This window comes from Primulina tabacum, chromosome 1, assembly GCF_025594145.1.
Source record: "Primulina tabacum isolate GXHZ01 chromosome 1, ASM2559414v2, whole genome shotgun sequence".
NCBI classification, from domain to species: Eukaryota; Viridiplantae; Streptophyta; class Magnoliopsida; order Lamiales; family Gesneriaceae; genus Primulina; species Primulina tabacum.
This window is the reverse complement of record NC_134550.1, coordinates 19643631-19664725: the sequence shown is the minus strand read 5'-3', so window position 1 is coordinate 19664725 and position 21095 is coordinate 19643631. Positions and strand designations below refer to the sequence as shown.

The 21095-nt window shown below is 41.2% G+C and overlaps 1 pseudogene; it reads left to right on the top strand.

The window, feature by feature from the left end:
• Window positions 1–240: 240 nt before the first annotated feature.
• LOC142506110 (potassium transporter 7-like) overlaps window positions 241–21095 on the top strand; it is a 100136-nt pseudogene continuing 79281 nt past the window's right edge.

Below are 21095 nucleotides of genomic sequence, written 5' to 3'. Positions count from 1 at the left end.
GAGACCATCTCACAAAAGACCTACTCATTATATATATATATATATATATATATATATATATATAAAGCCGAAGACATTTTTTAAAACTCATAACCATATATATGGACTAAGTCCAGAACTATTCTTAGAACATGAATTAAACCTAGTGTCTATATATTTTTTAAAATGCATATAGATATATATACACAGAGTCCAAGAACTAATGTCAATATTATGAGATATATTTGCGAGCTGATTGGACCGAAAAAACCGTCACGATCAATGACCGTTGGACCGTCTAAGGATCAAAATCCGTGATCTCACAAACTACTCAATCTTCAAACCAATGATTCAGTCTTGGACACGTGCGTATGAATTCACTCACCAACTCGAGCAAATTTACGTTGTCGATTCAATCTATGTTTTTGTGTAGGAATTCGCGTGTGTGCACGTAGTTGTCGGATGGCGGAGGGATTGTCGAGGGGGAAGAGTAGTTTGTCGTCGATGGATTCAGTTGATTCTCGGTGGGTGTATCAAGGCGAGGATTGGTTGGGGACTGTTACAGACGGCGAGGAAGATGGAATTGAGGATTCCCCGCAGCTGGATTCTGATGACGAAGACACCGGCCAGCACAAGTTGATACGAACCGAGCCTAGGATTGACCCATTTGACGTTGAGGCACTCGAAGTTCGTGTCGCTCAGAGGAATACTTTTGAGGTACGCGTGTTTTTTGAAGTCGAGCCCTCGAAGCTCTCATGTTTCTCCCACTCTAACTCTATACCATGATGTGTGGGCCCTTAACTCCTAATCGTTATTACAATGCAATTTGATTATAGTTAATTAATTACAGCGAAAAACGAGTTAAAATTTTCTTTACAATGAACCCAAAATATGTCAATTGAAATTATAATACTAAAAATAGTATATAATATAGTCTCGTCTATCATAATCACAATAAAAAATATACCCACACATAATCAATTACCAACTACAGACAAACAACTCATATCCTCGAGACATGTCCCGGTATATATATACACTGGGAAAAACATAAAACCTCAACTCAGATGTGACTCCCTCCAGAAGAACCTTCTCCGGTCTCCTGATATCCTGGAGTACCTGTCATTGCCCATATACAAAGACAACAACAGCCTCCTCTGGGTGAGCAAAGCTCAGTCTAAAACAACCACAATATATACCACAAGTATCTAAAAAAGATATATGATATGCAATGCATGTGTAGTACCCGAAAAACCAATATGCGTAGATATGTGCATAATTTCTATTATTTAATTTTAAATGATTATTATTGTAAGAATTTGTTGATTTATTTGCATTTAAATCATTTACGTTATTTTTAAGGATTTTAAATCGCGTATTTCAAATTTTAACTTTTTAGATATACACGCGAGACCGGACCGGAGATAGAAAATCGGAGATGAATTTTATGATCCAAAAATATTCCTAAATTTATTCCGAGCTAAGGAATAATTTAATTTAATGAAATCAAGTGGAATTAAGTCTACTTTAATTAATTAATCACCAATTTTATTGTAGGCTTCTTAATTCATCAAGATTATGCTTAATTAACCTTTTAATCAAGCTTATCTAACATAGGATTCTACTTAGCAAAACTTAAACAAAATCCTACACTAATTGGAAAGCTAACTCTCGGTCATTTCCACTCCACACAATCCCAAACCATTTAACTCCCCCAACAACACAAATGACAACCATTCAACATGCATGCCCCCCCCCCCCCCCCCCCCCCCAACTTTACATCATTTACTCACCCATGCACCACCTTATTAACAACCAACCTTCACCACCTTCTCCACTCCCCCTAGCACGAAATTTCAGAGGTTTAGAAGCTCCCATTCTCGGCGAAGACATCAACAATAACAAGGTTTCTTAATTTTTGTGTCGTGTCTCCCGGTCCGACGTATCGTGTTGTTTATTGTAAAAACAACTTAAGGCATGTGTATTTTCTCCCTTTTTCTCATCAATCAAGTGTATTACATATTTTTAGTATGGTTTTATAGCAAGAAACCACAAGAAATTATTTTTTGAGAACCATAGGCCATTCTCGGCCATCCTGTGCATGTCACGTTCCTTGCTTGTTTTGTTGATTTGCAGGTTGGCTCGGTTCCTAGGCTCCCAAGGCTGCTTATGGTCATGTTCTAGGTTGTGTTATGGTCAATTTTGATCAAGGGTTCAAGCCACAAAACCGTAATTTAAGTGCTCAAAACAGTAGGTAAGAAACAAGTGTCACATTTGGGGTTCATTTGCTGTCAATGGGTTGTGTAGGATATTTTTCGAGCCATGGCTAGCCTAGGGCCTGTGGCCATGGCAAGGACCCTTCCCTAGCAAGCCGAGGACGTAGTCAAGTCGGCCCTAAGTGGCTTGAGCCATGTCCCAAATCGTTTGGACAGAAAAAACTCAGGTTGGTCACGTATGACAGTAAGCTCTCGGGTGGTTCTTGTTTTGTTCTAAGGTGGTTGGTTGGTTCTTGGTTGTCCTAGGGCCCTTAGCCATGGACTAACCAATGCCTCAACATGTCAAGAATGTGTTGTGACCACTGGTTTGAGCCATGGTCAGTTTTTAATAGCCATTTTTACAGCAAGTGACAAGCTGCTCCAGTGTGTGTTCTCGACAGCAGTGAGCTTCGGCTCTTGAGTCTTGTTCTTGGTTCTTGCTTGGACAATGACCATTAGCCCTGGACTAAGACATGCCCAAATGTGTTACGGAGGTCGTGTTTTTAGCCGTTTGTGATTTGGTTTAGTTTAGAAGTCGTACGAGAAATTACGGTGCGAAGTGCCGAAGTGACTCTCGTAAGAGCGCGTCACGATTTTGGTTCCTTTGCACCTTAATTCATATTTCCAGTAAACTTTTGTGTAATTACAGTAAGTTTAAGCATATTTTGATAATGGCTAGATGTTGGTTCGGGTTGGTTCGGAGAAATGGTTGAAATTAGAGTTCATGGTCTAGTTTGGCTCGGTTTTGATGCATGCATGGCTGTATCTCATCAATTTCATTGATTGTGGTTCGGACATGATATTTTATTGTTGTGCATTACATTCGATAATTTATTAAGTTGGTTCAGTACGGTTCGAGTATCAAGTCGTTCGGATGTCCCTAAGTCACCGTACTTCATTCGGGTGCATTTTAGGTCAAATTAGGGTTCCATGAGTCCCATGATAATTTACGTCACAACGAGCCTGGGAAACGATCCAACTAAGCCAAGCATAAGGGTTGTAAGTATACTTACGTGCAAAATATGAAAATGCTTTATTTTTGAGATATGCGATCTGTCTTGTGGCCATTTATGTTATGGGTTTGGAAGCCGACGCACGCAGTCGGGGACCTCTCCAAGTAGTATGGGTTCGGAAGCCGGGATGCGTGACCGGGGACCTCTCCACCCGGTGACTAACGACCGGTTTAGGATTATGTACGTGTACGGATATCCAGTTCAAGTGCTGTGGTGATCTCTACCGCTCAGTATACTGTGGTTTAGTCTGATCAGGCGTTTATGTTATGGGACACTTGCTTTGACACATTATTTCTACAGAAAATTACGATATGATATGATATGCATACCCAGATGATGGCGGGTATGACTCAGCTCTTTGCACAGTTCACGGGGAACAATGCTGCAGCGATAGCTAGGCCGCCTAGACCTGAGGCTTTATGTGAGCGGTTCATGAGGATGATCCCGAAGGAGTTCACTGGGACGTCTGATCCCATGGTTGCCGAGGGATGGATTAAGTCCCTAGAAGTTACTTTCAGATTTATGGAGCTGGAGGATGTTGACAGGGTCCGTTGTGCGACCTATCTTTTTGGAGGAGACGCCTGTCTATGGTTGGAGGGCGCATCTGTAGCTCTGGATCTACCTACTCTCAGTTGGATGCGCTTTAGAGAGGTATTCTTCTCTAAGTATTTTACTGATGACGTGCGTTCGAGGTTGACCAGGGAGTTTATGACCCTAAGACAGGGTGACATGACTGTTATGGAGTTTATCCGTAAGTTCGAGAAGGGTTGTCACTTTGTACCCCTGATCGCGAACGACGAGGGTGCCAGGCTTAGGCACTTCATGGATGGATTGCGGTCGATCTTGCGCCGTGATGTTAGGGTTGCTGGCCCTACGACATATGAGGTCGCTGTCTCTAGAGGTCTTACTGCAGAGCAGGATCAGAGAGATATCAAGAATGACCGCCAGGGTAAGCGGCCATTTCAGGCGCCCCACCGCCCTCCTCAGCAGCAGCAGCATAAGAGGCCTTTCCATGGCCCATCGAGGAGTAGAGGGCAGCAGCAGCAGCAGGGACGTGTGGTCTCGAGGATGTAGGAGTACCCGGTCTGTGCCAGGTGCACACGCCGCCATACCGAAGTTTGCATGTAGTGCTCTGGGAAGTGTTTCAAGTGTGGCGGTACTGGCCATTTGCTGAAGGATTGTCCTCAAGGGACATTGCCTACTCAGAGCAGAGTGTTTGCGCTCCATGCAGCGGAGGCGAACCCAGGGACTATGCTCTTGACAGGTATCTTAAAGCTTTAAGTTTATATTTGGGAAAATTTTAGCATATTTAATTCAGCGATTTGGGATTAGTTGCTTTGAATTATTGGGTTATAAGATTTGAACTTATAAATTGTGATAAGATTGCATGTTCTATTCGGGTTGTTTTGGGAATCTAATTTAGAAGAACTTTGATCTTTGCATGCCTATAGAATTAATTCTGGTAAATTATTGTTTTTAGATTGATGTTCCAACCTTTTAGGAAGAATATTTATAGGCGGAGCTTCTACGAACGCCTTGATTGATTCGGGGGCCACTCATTCATTCATATCTGAGACTTTTGCGAATTCCATCGAGGTCAAGACGATTGGATTGGATGTGGCGTATTCTATGGTTATTCCATCTGGCGAGGAGATGGCAGCGACTAGCGTAGTCCGAGACATAGACCTCGAGCTTCATGGAAATCTTGTCTATGCAGATTTGATCGTGCTGTTGATGCCAGAGTTCGATATTATCCTTGGGATGGATTGGCTGCACAAGAATAGAGTACTTATTGATTTTCAGCGGAGATCTGTTCTAGCCCGACCACTTGGAAAGAAACAGTTCCTATTTGAGCCTGACAGGTACTTTAATGTGCCTATCATGATATCTTGTATTCAGGCTAGGAAGCTCATGCATAGGGGTTGTCGAGCATTCATTGCGAATATGATATCCATTCTCGAGGTCCCTAGTCAGTCAGTTGCAGATGTCTCAGTTGTCAGGGACTTTTCAGACGTTTTTCCCGATGACGTCTCTGGTAGATCACCGGTACGAGAGGTGGAGTTTTCGATCGATCTTATGCCAGGTACCGCGCCTATCTCTAAGGCGCCTTACAGGTTAGCACCGTCAGAGATGATTGAGCTCAAGAAGCAGATTCAGGAGCTTCTTGACAAGGAGTTTATTCGCCCGAGTTTCTCTCCATGGGGCGCGCCTGTCTTATTCGTGAAGAAGAAAGACGGATCTATGAGGCTTTGCATTGACTACCGGGAGTTGAACAGGGTTACGTGAAGAATAAATACCCACTTCCGAGGATCGAGGATTTGTTTGATCAGTTGCAGGGAGCCTCAGTATTCTCCAAGATAGATCTGCGTTCCGGATATCACCAGTTGAGTGTGAAAGACGCCGATACTTTTAAGACCGCTTTTGGGACTCGTTATAGGCACTTTGAGTTCCTAGTGATGCCGTTCGGTCTAACGAATGCGCCAGCGATCTTCATGGATCTCATGAATCGTGTATTTCAGCCGTATCTTGATCAGTTCGTGATTGTATTCATAGACGACATTCTCGTCTACTCAAAGAGTCAAGAGGATCACAGCAGGCATCTGGACACAGTATTGCAGACGTTGCAGAGGCACAAGCTGTTCGCTAAGTTCAGCAAGTGCGAGTTCTGGTTGGAGAAAGTGGCATTCCTAGGCCACATCGTATCTAGCAGTGGCATTGAGGTAGACCCAGCGAAGGTTGCGGCAGTCAGAGATTGGGTTGTGCCGCAGAGTGCATCAGAGATCCGTAGTTTCCTTGGTCTAGCAGGATACTATCGGAAGTTTATTCAGGGTTTCTCCTCTATCGCAATTCCACTCACGTCATTGACTAAGAAGAATGCTAAGTACGTGTGGAGCGATGAGTGACAGAAGAGCTTCGATTCTTTGAAGCAAGCTCTTATTTCAGCGCCGATCTTGGCCATGCCTTTAGGGCCCGGAGAATTTGTATTGTATACCGATACTTCGAAGCTCGGTATAGGCGCAGTGTTGATGCAGCATGGGAAAGTAATAGCGTATGCTTCTCGTCAGTTGAAGATACACGAGAAGAACTACCCTACTCATGCTCTTGAGTTAGCTGCTGTAGTATTTGCCTTGAAGATTTGGAGGCATTATCTATACGGAGAGAAGTGTCAGATCTTTACCGACCACAAGAGCCTCAAGTACTTTTTTACGCAGAAAGAGTTGAATATGCGTCAGAGGCGTTGGTTGGAGTTAGTCAAGGATTATGACTGTGACATTAGCTACCATCCTGGTAAAGCTAATGTAGCAGCGGATGCTTTGAGCCGGAAAGTCGCAGTGATGGCTCATTTGACAGTTCAGAGGCCTCTTCAGAGTGAGATTCAGAGGTTTGATCTAGAGACTTATACTCAAGGTAGAGTTCCCCATCTATCTACCTTGATGATTCAGTCTTCCTTATTAGACCGTATTCGCAGCGGTCAGTCATCTGATGAGCAGTTGGCAAAGTGGAGGCAGAGAGATGAGGCGAAGGGCAGTGTTTTGAACACAATGAGTGATGGCATTGTTCGTTATCGAGACAGGATGTGGGTTCCTAGCAGCGATTCTATTCGAGCAGACATATTATCTGAGGCCCATATGTCCACGTACTCTATTCATCCTGGGAGTACGAAGATGTACAAGGATCTGCAGATGTTATATTGGTGGCCCGGTATGAAGAGAGAGATCTGGAGATTTGTATCCGAGTGTTTGACTTGTCAGCTTGTGAGAGCTGAACATCAGAGACCAGCCGGCTTACTCAAGCCACTTCCCATTCCCGAGTGGAAGTGGGAGAACATTAACATGGATTTCGTGGTTGGTTTACCGAAGTCAGCTAGAGGTTCAAATGCTATATGGGTGATTGTTGATCGTCTTACCAAGTCAGCGCATTTCTTGCCTATTAAGATGACTTTCTCCATGATTCAGTATGCCGAGTTATATATCCGTGAGATAGTCCGATTGCACGGTATCCCAATCTCTATTGTTTCTGACGGAGATCCGAGATTCACTTCCTCATTTTGGAAGAGTCTGCATTCAGCGATGAGTACGAAGTTGTTGTTTAACACAGCTTTTCACCCTCAGACAGATGGTCAGACAGAGAGAGTTATTCAGATCTTGGAGGATCTTCTCCGTGCATGTGTCATTGATTTCTCAGGGAGCTGGGAATCAAAGTTGCCATTAGTGGATTTTACCTATTACAACATCTTTCAGTCGTCTATAGGTATGGCTCTATATGAAGCACTGTACGGAAGAACGTGTAGATCGCCTATTCATTGGGATGAAGTAGGCGAGAGATCAGAGTTAGGTCCGGAGATCGTTCAGCAGACTGCCGATCTAGTGGTCGTAATCCGTGACAAGATGAGGACTGCTCAGAGTCGACAGAAGAGTTATGACGATCGGAGGAGGAGAGATCTAGAGTTTGCCGTTGGCGACCATGTTTTCGTGAAGATAGCACCGATGAAGGGTGTCATGAGATTCGAAAAGAAAGGGAAGCTTAGTCCGAGGTTCATCGGACCATTTGAGATCCTCGACAGAGTTGGAACATTAGCATATCGTGTTGCTCTTCCACCGAATCTGTCCGGAGTACACAATGTGTTCCATGTGTCGATGTTGAGAGAGACCAGTGCAGATCTTAGACCGTAAGGAGAAGAAGCTTCGGAACAAGGTGAATGTCAAGTGGCTTAATCATTCCGATGAGGAAGCTACTTGGGAGTCAGAGTCAGAGATGCGGAGTCGCTTTCTAGATTTATTCAGTGAGTTCTAATTTCGAGGACGAAATTTTATTTAAGGGGGGGAGTGTTGTAGTACCCGAAAAACCAATATGCGCAGATATGTGCATAATTTCTATTATTTAATTTTAAATGATTATTATTGTAAGAATTTGTTGATTTATTTGCATTTAAATCATTTACGTTATTTTTAAGGATTTTAAATCGCGTATTTCAAATTTTAACTTTTTAGATATATACGCGAGACCGGACCGGAGATAGGAAATCGGAGATGAATTTTATGATCCCAAAATATTCCTAAATTTATTCCGAGCTAAGAAATAATTTAATTTAATGAAATCAAGTGGAATTAATTCTACTTTAATTAATTAATTACCAATTTTATTGTAGGCTTCTTAATTCATCAAGATTATGCTTAAATAACCTTTAAATCAAGCTTATCTAACATAGGATTATACTTAGCAAAACTTAAAATAAATCCTACACTAATTGGAAAGCCAACTCTCGGTCATTTCCACTCCACACAATCCCAAACCATTTAACTCCCCCAACAACACAAATGACAACCATTCAACATGCATGTCCCCCCCTCCAACTTGACATCATTTACTCACCCATGCACCACCTTATTAACCACCAAAATTCACCACCTTCTCCACTCCCCCTAGCACGAAAATTCAGAGGTTTAGCAGCTCCCATTCTCGGCCAAGACAGCAACAATAATAAGGTTTCTTAATTTTCGTTGCCGTGTCTCCCGGTCCGACGTATCGTGTTGTTTATTGTAAAAACAACTTAAGACATGTGTATTTTCTCCATTTTTCTCATCATTCAAGTGTATTACATATTTTTAGTATGATATATGTGCATGGTTTCGGTTTTATAGCAAGAAACCACAAGAAAATATTTTTTGAGAACCATAGGCCATTCTCGGCCATCCTGTGCATGTCACGTTCCTTGCTTGTTTTGTTGATTTGCAGGTTGGCTCGGTTCCTAGGCTCCCAAGGCTGCTTATGGTCATGTTCTAGGTTGTGTTATGGTCAATTTTGATCAAGGGTTCAAGCCACAAAACCGTAATTTAAGTGCTCAAAACAGTAGGTAAGAAACAAGTGTCACATTTGGGGTTCATTTGCTGTCAATGGGTTGTGTAGGATATTTTTCGAGCCATGGCTGGCCTAAGGCCTGTAGCCATGGCTAGGACCCTTCCCTAGCAAACCGAGGACGTGGTCAAGTCAGCCCTAAGTGGCTGAGCCATGTCCCAAATCGTTTGGACAGAAACAACTCAGGTTGGTCACGTATGACAGTAAGCTCTCGGGTGGTTCTTGTTTTGTTCGAAGGTGGTTGGTTGGTTCTTGGTTGTCCTAGGGCCCTTAGCCATGAACTAACCAATGCCTCAACATGTAAAGAAGGTGTTGTGACCACTGGTTTGAGCCATGGTCAGTTTTTAATAGCCATTTTTATAGCAAGTGACAAGCTGCTCCAGTGTGTGTTCTCGACAGCAGTGAGATTCGGCTCTTGATTCTTGTTCTTGGTTCTTGCTTGGCCTATGGCCATTAGCCTTGGACTAAGACATGCCCAAATGTGTTACGGAGGTCGTGTTTCTAGCCGTTCGTGATTTGGTTAAGTTTAGAAGTCGTACGAGAAATTACGGTGCGAAGTGCCAAAGTGACTTTCGTAAGAGCGCGTCACGATTTTGGTTCCTTTGAACCTTAATTCAATTTTCCAGTAAAATTTTGTGCATTTACAGTAAGTTTAAGCAAATTTTGATCATGTATAGATGTTGGTTCGGGTTGGTTCGGAGAAATGGTTGAAATTAGAGTTCATGGTCTAGTTTGGCTGGGTTTTATGCATGCATGGCCGTATCTCATCAATTTCATTGATTGTGGTTCGGACATGATATTTTATTTACATTCGATAACTTATTAAGTTGGTTTAGTACGGTTCGAGTATCAAGTCGTTCGGAAGTCCCTAAGTCACCGTACTTCATTCGGGTGCATTTTAGGTCAAATTAGGGTTCCATGAGTCCCACGATAATTTACGTCACAGCGAGCCTGGGAAACGATCCAACTAAGCCAAGTATAAGGGTTGTAAGTATATTTACGTGCAAAATATGAAAATGCTTTATTTTTGAGATATGCGATCTGTCTTGTGGCCATTTATGTTATGGGTTTGGAAGCCGACGCACGCAGTCGGGGACCTCTCCAAGTAGTATGGGTTTGGAAGCTGGGATGCGTGACCGGGGACCTCTCCACCCGGTGACTTACGACCGGTTTAGGATTATGTATGGGTACGGATATCCAGTCCAAGGGCTGTGGTGATCTCTACCGCCCAGTATACTGTGGTTTAGTCTGATCAGGCGATTATGTTATGGGCCACTTTCTTTGACACATTATTTCTACAGAAAATTACGATATGATATGATATGGCTCGTAGTGAGCAAAGCTTTTATGTATGATTTTTATGATGTGCACGTATCTGAAAGGGGATCGGTTTTAGGTGTTCTAAAGCGCAACGGAAGTTCAAAATTTATTTTGTAGCAAGATAACCGAACACCTCATGTACTAGGATGTGTAGCAAATACAAAAACACAAAATATGACATTCATAGTGTGTTTAGAAGATATACCTATCAATCACAAAGGATTGATGATGGCTCCAACCATGTTGTAAACAACTTGGCTCTTGAAAGGATGAACTTCTACAAACTTTCCTTGAGCACACCTTGCTCAAAATTAAGCCCACCACCAACTAGGTAGATCCCCTCATATTTTGCACTAGAAAAATAAGAGGATTTTTCTTTGAGAAGTAAGTGTTTTCTCCAACAATTGAAGAACCAAAATGAGGGAGAATTTTGCTCAATATTTTCGGCCAAGTGAGGTGGGAGGGAAGGGTGAATGCGTTGTCTTGGTGTGTGAAAAAGTTAAGACCATCTTTTGCATGCCTTGCAATTTTTTAATAAAAAGTACTCCCCAACTCTTCACCTCCCAAGCATGCAATGTAAGTGGGCTTGTAACATTTACAAAGCACATGAACTTTTATTTAAATGTTCTAAACATATTTGAGACCATTTAAATATTACTTGAATTTACTCAAACCCACTAGTATAAATAATTATTTCAATTGGGCTCTACAAGAACCAATGTAATTTCATTAATTCAACACTTGAATTAATTTAATTATTTGGACTCTACTAGGCCCACTAGTGTTAAATTAATTCAACACTTGAATTAATTTAATTTAGTCCAAAATAATGTTTATGAAAATCACAATTTTTAAATACATTATTTGTTTGGCAAACTTTTAATTTAGGAAAACTTCCACAAATTAAAAGTTACATTTCCCTCATAGAAGTCATACTTCTATTTTCCCTTACGCTTATAAACTCCTTTATAAGCCGTTCAACACATTGAACTATTTTACTTCTCAACAGGATCTAGAAAGCTAGTAATTGTGTGGCCCTCAATGGTTCATTGATACAACTAGCCATGGGTTCACATCTCCATGTGATTCGGACTAAACATGTCCTTATATGAGCATACCCCAATTGCTCCATTTTTACTTATCAACTCCTTGATAACTAGAACGCCAGAACTCAAGTCTGATAGTACCCAACCAATCATGTTAAACGCCTAGCAGCATCGCTTACATGATTCCGTAGGTATCAAATGATAGTGCCTGCAAGAACCATTCAATTATGGTTAGCGTACAGTACGGTCCCTTCAACTCATATATCCCGACCGATTCGACAACTATTGGTATATCGAGAGTTGTCAATGAATCGATACTATGTGTCATGTCGTAGTTGCATCGATGGTGTAATCTATGAAACCCATTTCATAATTACCACCATACTCTGATCAGAAATTTCATACTACATACACATGAGATCACATAGGATATCCATATCCGAAGGTAAGCGGTGAATCCTCGACTACAATGCATCGACTCCTATATATTTCGACAAAACACCCAACCTTGCCACCTGATGACCCCATGAGAGTAGGTAAACAAGTCAAAGTGTAATGCTAGCACATAGAGTCTCAATGTTGTCCTGGGTCATAAGGACTAATGGTGTACAACCATAAACTAGGACGTTTCCACTCGATAAGTTAGAACCACTTGGAAAGTCCTTTATGGAAGGTTGTTCAGTGCACTCTACAAGGAGCACCTATCTGCATGTTCGGACATCACAATGTCCCTTACCAATGAAAGATGGTACTCACATCGCAGATACTAGTCTCGAACTCGAGCAGCTTATATCCTTCTTAGCGGCGGCTGAATCGACTAGGAACTGTTTAGAATATACAGTATTCCAAATATGAGTTTCATGATACTCATCATATGAGCATCTCATATTCTTTCTACTATTTGTATATTCAAGGACTTTATCTATGCAACTAGCATGGGTATACAGATAAAGAAGTGCCAAAAAATAATTTTAAATATTATTAAAATAAAGATTATTTATACATAGAGTTTAAACATGAACCCTCGGCCAACACTTGGCTCGACGGGCACCTACTCTAACAATCTCCCACTTGCACTAGAGCCAACTACCCATATGCTTCAAACCCATCGATTCGCGATGCTTCTCGAATAATCGTCCAGGTAAAGGCTTAGTTAGCGGATCAGCAATATTATCTGCGGAGCTGACTTTGTCAATCGAGACATCTCCTCTTTCCACAATCTCTCGGAGGATGTGGTACTTTCTCAATACATGTTTGGACTTCTGATGAGACCTAGGCTCCTTTGCTTGAGCAATGGCTCCCGTGTTGTCAAAAAACACTGGGACAGAAGCAACTCCATTAGGAATGACGCCCAACTCTTGGACGAAATTCCTTATCCAAACAGCCTCCTTTGCTGCAGCTGATGCAGCAATGTATTCTGCCTCAGTGGTGGAATCCGCTGTACTGTCTTGCTTGGAACTCTTCCAAGAGACAACAGCACCATTGAGCATGAATATGAACCCAGAGGTTGACTTCGAGTCATCGATATCGCTTTGGAAGCTAGAGTCGGTATATCCTTCCAATTTCAGTTCTCCTCCCCCATAGACCAAGAACAATTTATTGGTCCTTATCAAATACTTGAGGATGTCTTTCACAGCTTTCCAATGTCGAAGACCAGGGTTCGATTCATATCTACTCACTACACTTAGTGCAAAAGCCACGTCAGGACGTGTAGATATTATCCCATACATGACGCTACCAATCGCAGATTCATAAGGAATGCTTGTCATCGCCGCTATCTCTGCATCAGTCTTGGGAGACATAGACTTGGATAGGGACATGCCATGACACATTGGTAGATGTCCTCTCTTGGACTTATCCATCGAGAACCGCTTCACGATGGTATCAATGTATGTGTACTGGGTGAGACCAAGCAATCTTATTGATCTATCTCTATAGATCTGTATTCCCAATACAAAAGATGCTTCACCCAAGTCCTGCATCGAGAACTTACTCGCTAACCATATCTTAGTTGATTGCAACATTCCTACATCATTCACAATGAGTAGAATGTCATCAACATACAGCACCAGGAATGTCACAGCACTCCCACTACCTTCTTATACACACAGGGTTCCTCAGGATTCTTAGTAAAATCAAACTCTTTGATTGTACTATCGAATCTAAGGCTCCAACTCCTAGATGCCTGCTTTAGACCATAAATAGATCTCTGAAGTTTGCATACCATATGCTCACTTCCGACAGATGTAAACCCTTCAGGTTGAGACATGTAAATCTCTTCCTTAATATCCCCATTAAGAAAGGCTTTCTTGACATCCATCTGCCATATCTCATAGTCATACCATGCAGCTATGGCTAGCAATATCCTTATGCACTTGAACATTGCAACTAGAGAAAAGGTTTCCTCAAAGTCAACTCCTTGTCTTTGAGTATATCCTTTTGCTACCAATCGCGCCTTGAAGGTCAATACCTTCCCATCCGCCCCAAGTTTCCTCTTGTAAATCCATTTACACCCTATGAGAACAATTCCCTCAGGTGGATCCACGAGATTCCACACTTGGTTCGAATGCATGGAATTCATCTCAGATTGCATTGCTTCAAGCCACTTGGATGAATCGGCATCGGATAACGCTTCCTTGAAGGTTCTTAGATCACATCCATGGTTAGGCTCATCATGGCCCTCTTCAAGAAGCAGACCATACCTCATAGGTGGTCTCGAGACTCTCTCGGATCTTCTAGGAGCTTGTATCTCCTCTCTTGGCTCTTCGGGTGTTGGTTCTATAATTGTGGGTGTTTCCCGAACCTCTTCGAGTTCTATCATCTCCCCTTTTCTATCTATAGAAATTCCTTTTCCAAAAAGGTCGCATTCCTAGAAACAAACACCTTTGTTTCTTGGGGATGATAGAAATAATATCCAATAGAATTCCTTGGATATCCCACAAAGTAACATAAAATGGATCGCCTAACCAATTTATCTCCCACTACCTGCTTCACATAAGCAGGGCACCCCCATATTCTAAGATAAGAATATTTGGGTGGCTTACCCATCTATATCTCATATGGTGTCTTATCAACTGCCTTTGAATGGACATTGTTCAACAACAGTGCCACTGTCTCAAGCGCATATCCCCAAAAGGATGGCGGCAACTCCGTGAACCCCATCATAGACCGAACCATGTCCATCAAAGTCCGGTTACGACGCTCCGAAACACCATTCAACTGTGGTGTAGCGGGCGGAGTCCACTGCGAGAGAATCCCATTCTCCCTAAGATACTCTTGGAACTCGGCATTCAAGTACTCACCATCTCGATCCGATCGAAGTGTCTTGATGCTTCGTCCCAACTGTTTCTCTACTTCACTTCTGAATTCTTTGAACCTTTCAAAGGCTTCAGACTTGTATTTCATCAAATACACATACCCATACCTCAAAAAGTCATCGGTAAAGGTGATGAAGTAGGCATGTCCATGCTTAGTGGTGATGCTAAGCGGACCGCACACATCGGTATGGATCAAATCCAATAACCCTTTGGCTCGCTCCACATAGCCCTTAAAGGGAATTTTGGTCATCTTTCCTTTCAGACAGGATTCACAAGTCGTGAGAGCATTAATATAAGACATATCAAACATGCCCACTCCCACTAGCTTGTTCATCATTCTTAGGGAAATATGTTCTAATCGAGCATGCCATAATTGTGCCGAATTTAGAGTATTTTGTTTTCGCTAGTTTGTTGTTGTTATTGCTTGGACATTGTTTAGTGGAATATCTTTCAATTTTAAGGTGTAGAGATCGTTTTCAAGTTCTCCAGTACCAATTAAACATTCATTCTTGTAAATGTTGCAAACACCTTTGCTAAATAAACAATAAAATCCATCTTTATCAAGCATAGAAATGGAAATAATGTTTTTCACCAAATCTGGTACAAATAAAACATCTCTCAAAATTAACTTAAAATCATTGTTCAAAAGCAAGTATACATCTCCAATAGCCTTGGCAGCAACTCTTGCCCCATTGCCCATCCTTAAGAAGGCCTCACCTTCCCTAAGCCTTCTACTTCTTCCCATCACCTGCAAATCATTACAGAGATGTGAGCCACAGCCGGTATCCAATACCCAAGAAGTAGAGTTAATTGAAATGTTTACTTCAATATAGAACATACCGTTTCCAGAACTCTTCTGGGCAAGATATTCCCTGCAGTTACGCCTTCAATGTACAGGCTTCTTGCAGTGATGACAGATGTCAACAGTCTTGTCAGCCTTCACTGGTGTGGCTGCCACAGCGGGACTCGAAGATTGCCTCTTCAAGGGCACGTTCTTCTTGGGACGTTGGAAAGAACGCTTCTTTCCCTTCCCATGTGGACCGATCTTCGTACCAGATGAAGAGCCCACATAAAGAACCGGCTTCTCTTTCTTGATGGTGGACTCAAAGGTCACAAGCATGTTCACCAACTCCTCAAGGGTCGGCTCCATCTTGTTCATATTGAAATTCACCACAAAAGGATCAAATGAGCTAGGCAGCGATAAGAGCAACACGTCGGTGGTCAGCTCCGATGGCAATGTAAGATCCATGCCCACAAGCTTATCCACGAGCCCAATCATCTTTTGGCCATGCTCATGGACCGAGGCCCCATCTCGCATGCGCAAAGTGATCAGCTCCTTGACGGTAGCATGCCTCAGAGGTCGAGTCTGCTCACCAAAGAGCTCCTTGAGATGCAAATGAATGTCAGCAGCATTCTTTGCATTCTCAGAACGCCTCTGCAGCTCATCATTCATAGAAGCCTGCATATAACACCTGGCTTTCAAGTCATGGTCACACCAATCCTTGTAAGTCTGCAATTCCTCAAGAGTACAGCTAGTCGGAGCCTCAACAGGGGGCGACTCAGTCAGTGTATATGCAATCTTTTCCGAGTTCAAGACGATTTTCAGGTTTCTTAGCCAAGTGAGGTAATTAGGTCCGGTTAAAACGTTTTTTTCGAGTATAGCAGACAGCGGATTGCGAATCGAAGACATTATCAAAAATTGTACTGAAAAGTAAACATATAAATGTTAATGACTATTTTAAAATATTTAGTAAGATATAAAGTATGGACTTTTACTTTATAAATTTTCGCTCCCACTGTTTTGACATTTTCACTACCCTCTAGTGAAAACGGGAAACTCCTTTCCTCAGTAGGTACGCAGGGTCCAATTAGCGAATTATGGTCCCGAATAATATCAGCCAATCACAATTCCTAAAAGGTAGTTTCCAATTGCATCACCATGCAACCCTCTACGTAAACTTTTGTCTCACGTTTGATTAGGACCCAATAATATGACGTCGTTTATCTTTATGTGTCAAGCCTTACCCATCGATGTTGAACCTTAATGGACGGTCGCCATGAATTCCCTCAATAATATGAGCCGAAATCATGGGAGTTCTATGTAGTTCACATCACCATGTCAGTGGATGTCACAGCTTTCCGGCACTCAGGGCCCCCTCAATAATATGAGCCGAGCCCCGAGCACGGGTAGCATTCATCATGCACCCATTGTCGATGGAAGACATGAAAATTATAAACAAATTTATAATTCCCCTTTTCGGACTTGATATTAATTTTGAATCTTATTCAAAATGAGGGTTTTTAATTTTAAAAGCTCGCCATGTTTGATCGTATGTTTGCTGGATTCATGCAACTTTGTTATTATCATAATATTAACGCACATACTCATTATTTATAACATATCATGCATATATTATAAACAGTAAACAAAACAAGGATGATCAATCGCCCCAAAACTAATGGCCCGTGTGAGCTAAGCACGTGCCTAGGTCCAATCCTAGAGAAATGCAAGGGATGCAAATGCAACTATTACATAAGCTTCCAATATTTACATGTCTTCGATCTTCATAATCATCAAGGCCACCATCTTCCAATCTTGATCTTTCACTATTCTAATATTTACAAATAAATATCCATGGCAAATAGGGATACATCTCATGGGGTGGGAACGAGCCATAAACTAAGCCCACTTGAAATTTGATAATTATTACAATCATTCAACACAAAATATCCTAGCATACACCTAGCAAATTGGGCTTGGGCTTTTGATCATCCTTCATGCATAATATCAAATATCATACACCATCAATTAATTATCACAATAATTAATTGATCCAATATTATATATCTTGATCCAATCACTAATCGCCATGATTATAAGCTAAATTAACAAAGTATACAAACTCCTTTGTCTACTTTCTAATTAATTTATTTATAACCGAATTTTTTGTTAATCACCATTTACTATAAATAATTAAAGTCCAACTTAAATTATTTATTTCATGAGAAAATATTTGCAACTTTTGTAAATTTAAACTTAAGGGCCCAAAAAATCATTTTTCACCAAAAACATTTTGGCCCATTTAAATTTCACAAATATGTTAGCCATCTAATGGCCCAACAACTTCAAGGCCCATGACACTTTGATATTCCAAAACACTTTTGAAAGCCCTAGTTGTCATCGCCGTCGCCGGAGCTCCGTCACCGGATTCCGACCAACAAAATTTTTTTTATTTTTAAAGGAGGGGTTCGGGCAGCCCCTCGGGCTGCCCTTGGTGTCCGAAATAGGCAGCCCCTCGGGCAGCCCGAGCTGCCCGAAATGGGCAGCAACATGCTGCCCAAAAATCCCTTTGTCTTGACCTTGATTTTGTTGCAAAAATACATCTCATGCGGTTAGAAATCGACCTCAATATAATATTATGTAAATGCTACACCAAATAGTATCCTTAGCTCTGATACCACTTGAAAGGGGATCGGTTTTAGGTGTTCTAAAGCGAAACGGAAGTTCAAAATTTATTTTGTAGCAAGAAAACCGAACACCTCATGTACTAGGATGTGTAGCAAATATAAAAACACAGAATATGACATTCATAGTGTGTTTAGAAGATATACCTATCAATCACAAAGGATTGATGATGGCTCCAACCATGTTGTAAACAACTTGGCTCTTGAAAGGATGAACTTCTACAAGCTTTCCTTGAGCACACCTTGCTCAAAATTAAGCCCACCACCAACTAGGTAGATCTCCTCATATTTTGCACTAGAAAAATAGGAGGATTTTTCTTTGAGAAGTAAGTGTTTTCTCCAACAATTGAAGAACCAAAATGAGGGAGAATTTTGCTCAATATTTTCGGCCAATTGAGGTGGGAGGGAAGAGTGAATGAGTTGTCTTGGTGTGTGAAAAAGTTAAGACCACCTTTTGCATGCCTTGCAATTTTTTATTAAAAAGTATTCCCCAACTCTTCACCTCCCAAGCATGCAATGTAAGTGGGCTTGTAACATTTATAAAGCCCATGGACTTTTATTTAAATGTCCTAAACATATTTGAGACCATTTAAATATTACTTGAATTTACTCAAGCCTACTAGTATAAATAATTATTTCAATTGGACTCTAAAAGACCCAATGTGATTTAATTAATTCAACACTTGAATTAATTTAATTATTTGTGTTACGCCCCGGGACGGGGGTTGGTTGACATCGGCGTTGCTCTAAAATTTACATTCGAAAACAACAAGCATCAGAAGTACAGAATTCAGAAACCAGTCTTTTATTCATAATACTGAATATTCAATGTCTGATACAACTTAATTAATAATGTTTTACAGCGGAAATGTAAAACAGAAATACAATGTCTGAACAGATGCAGTGGAAAATAAAATATAAATCTGAACTGAGAACAACGATCTTCATCACCAGCCCCAAAATTGAATCTGCTCTTCCTCTTCTAACTTTTCTTCCTCGTTCTTATCTGAGATGGTTTTGGTGGATGAGTGATATGGTTGTCACTCAGTAAGCAGGGGCGAGAATAACTCCCAGTTTTCGAAATCGTTTTCAACAGAAACAATAATACAATAATATACAGAAACTCGTATTTTCAGAACAGAAATCAGAATTCAGAAATCACAGGTTTCAGAACAGAAATTTGAATTAGTAAGCACTGAGCACGTTAGTGAATTTCATGGCCAAACTGATATCAGTCCCCTATATGTTCTCTCTTCTAAGGGGTGATGCCAGAATCAGAATCAGAATTCAGAAATGTTCAGAATATATATTTCTATCATTAGTTCACTAGGGAGTTTCAGTGCTTCAAAATCATATATCAGAAATCAAACATACAGAACTGAACTTTAAAACAGATTTCAAGATATTTATATATAAGCCCACTTACAGTAATTTGCTAGAATTTCGGTTGAAGTCTACTGGAATTCTGGTTGCTCTTTCTACTGGATTCTACTGCTCGTAAATAAGTACTCCTTTAGCTCGAAAATTCAAGTGATAGTCTCAAGATTTGTGTAACCCAATTCAGATGTTTGAGAGTGTTATTTATAGGCCAAATTCTGACTGTTAGCCTCCCAATTAATGACCATAATCTGTCATTAACAGCCTTTATTCCATGTTAATGCTTTAGTTACAAGTCTAAGCTGAATTAGTAACTGTCTGCTATTTTCTCGCTCTTCTGCTGCTGGATCCTGTCTGCTGGAAAAATACCAGCTTCTGAAATATGAGTTGCTGCTGGAATTTTGATAACTGCTGAAACATTTCTAGCTGCTGGAAATTCAGGTTCCCACATCCCTCCCTCCTTATGAGAAGTTTCGTCCTCGAAACTTGGTTGAACATGCTTCTCAAAGAGATAAGGGTATTGATCTCGCATATTTTCTTCCAACTCCCAAGTAGCTTTTCTTTCGGTGTGGTTGGACCATTGTACTTTGACATATGGAATAGTTCGTCTCCTCAGTACTTGGTCTTTGTTATCCACAATTCGAATTGGAATCTCTTCATATTTTAGCCCTTCATTTTAATTTCCCTCAACCAACAATGGTCCCGCTTCAAGAATATGACTAGGATCGGAAATATATCTGCTCAGCTGCGAAACTTGGAATACATTGTGAATTATTGACATGTCGGGTGGAAGTGCTAATCTATAAGCAAGTGTTCCCACTTTCTCAAGAATTTCAAAGGGTCCGACGTATCTAGGATTCAATTTCCCAGCCTTATTGAATCGGATTACACCCTTCATGGGTGACACTTTCACATACGTTTTTTCTCCAACTTCGAATTCCACAGGTCTTCTTTTCAAGTCAGCCCAGCTTCTCTGTCGATCTTGTGCAGCTTTTAGTCGCTCTTTGATCATAACTTTGTCCACTGTTTCTTGGATCAGTTCGGGTCCAACGATGGCTTTTTCCCCTACTTCATCCCAATACAGTGGTGATCGACACTTTCGTCCATACAGAGCTTCGTATGGTGCCATTCCAATACTACTGTGGTAACTATTATTGTAAGCGAACTCGATTAAGGGCAGATGTTCGCTCCAATTACCACTGAAGTCTAGCGCACATGCTCTCACCATATCTTCTAGAGTTTGAATTGTCCTCTCAGTTTGGCCGTCGGTTTGAGGGTGATAAGCCGTACTAAAGTTAACCTTAGTCCCCATACCTTGTTGAAAGCTCTTCCAAAATCGAGATGTAAATCTAGGATCTCTGTCTGATAGTATGCTAGCTGGTACTCCATGTAATCGTACGATCTCATTCATATACAAGGTGGCTAGCTTGTCCAGATTATAGTTCATGCGGACAGGTAAGAAATGCG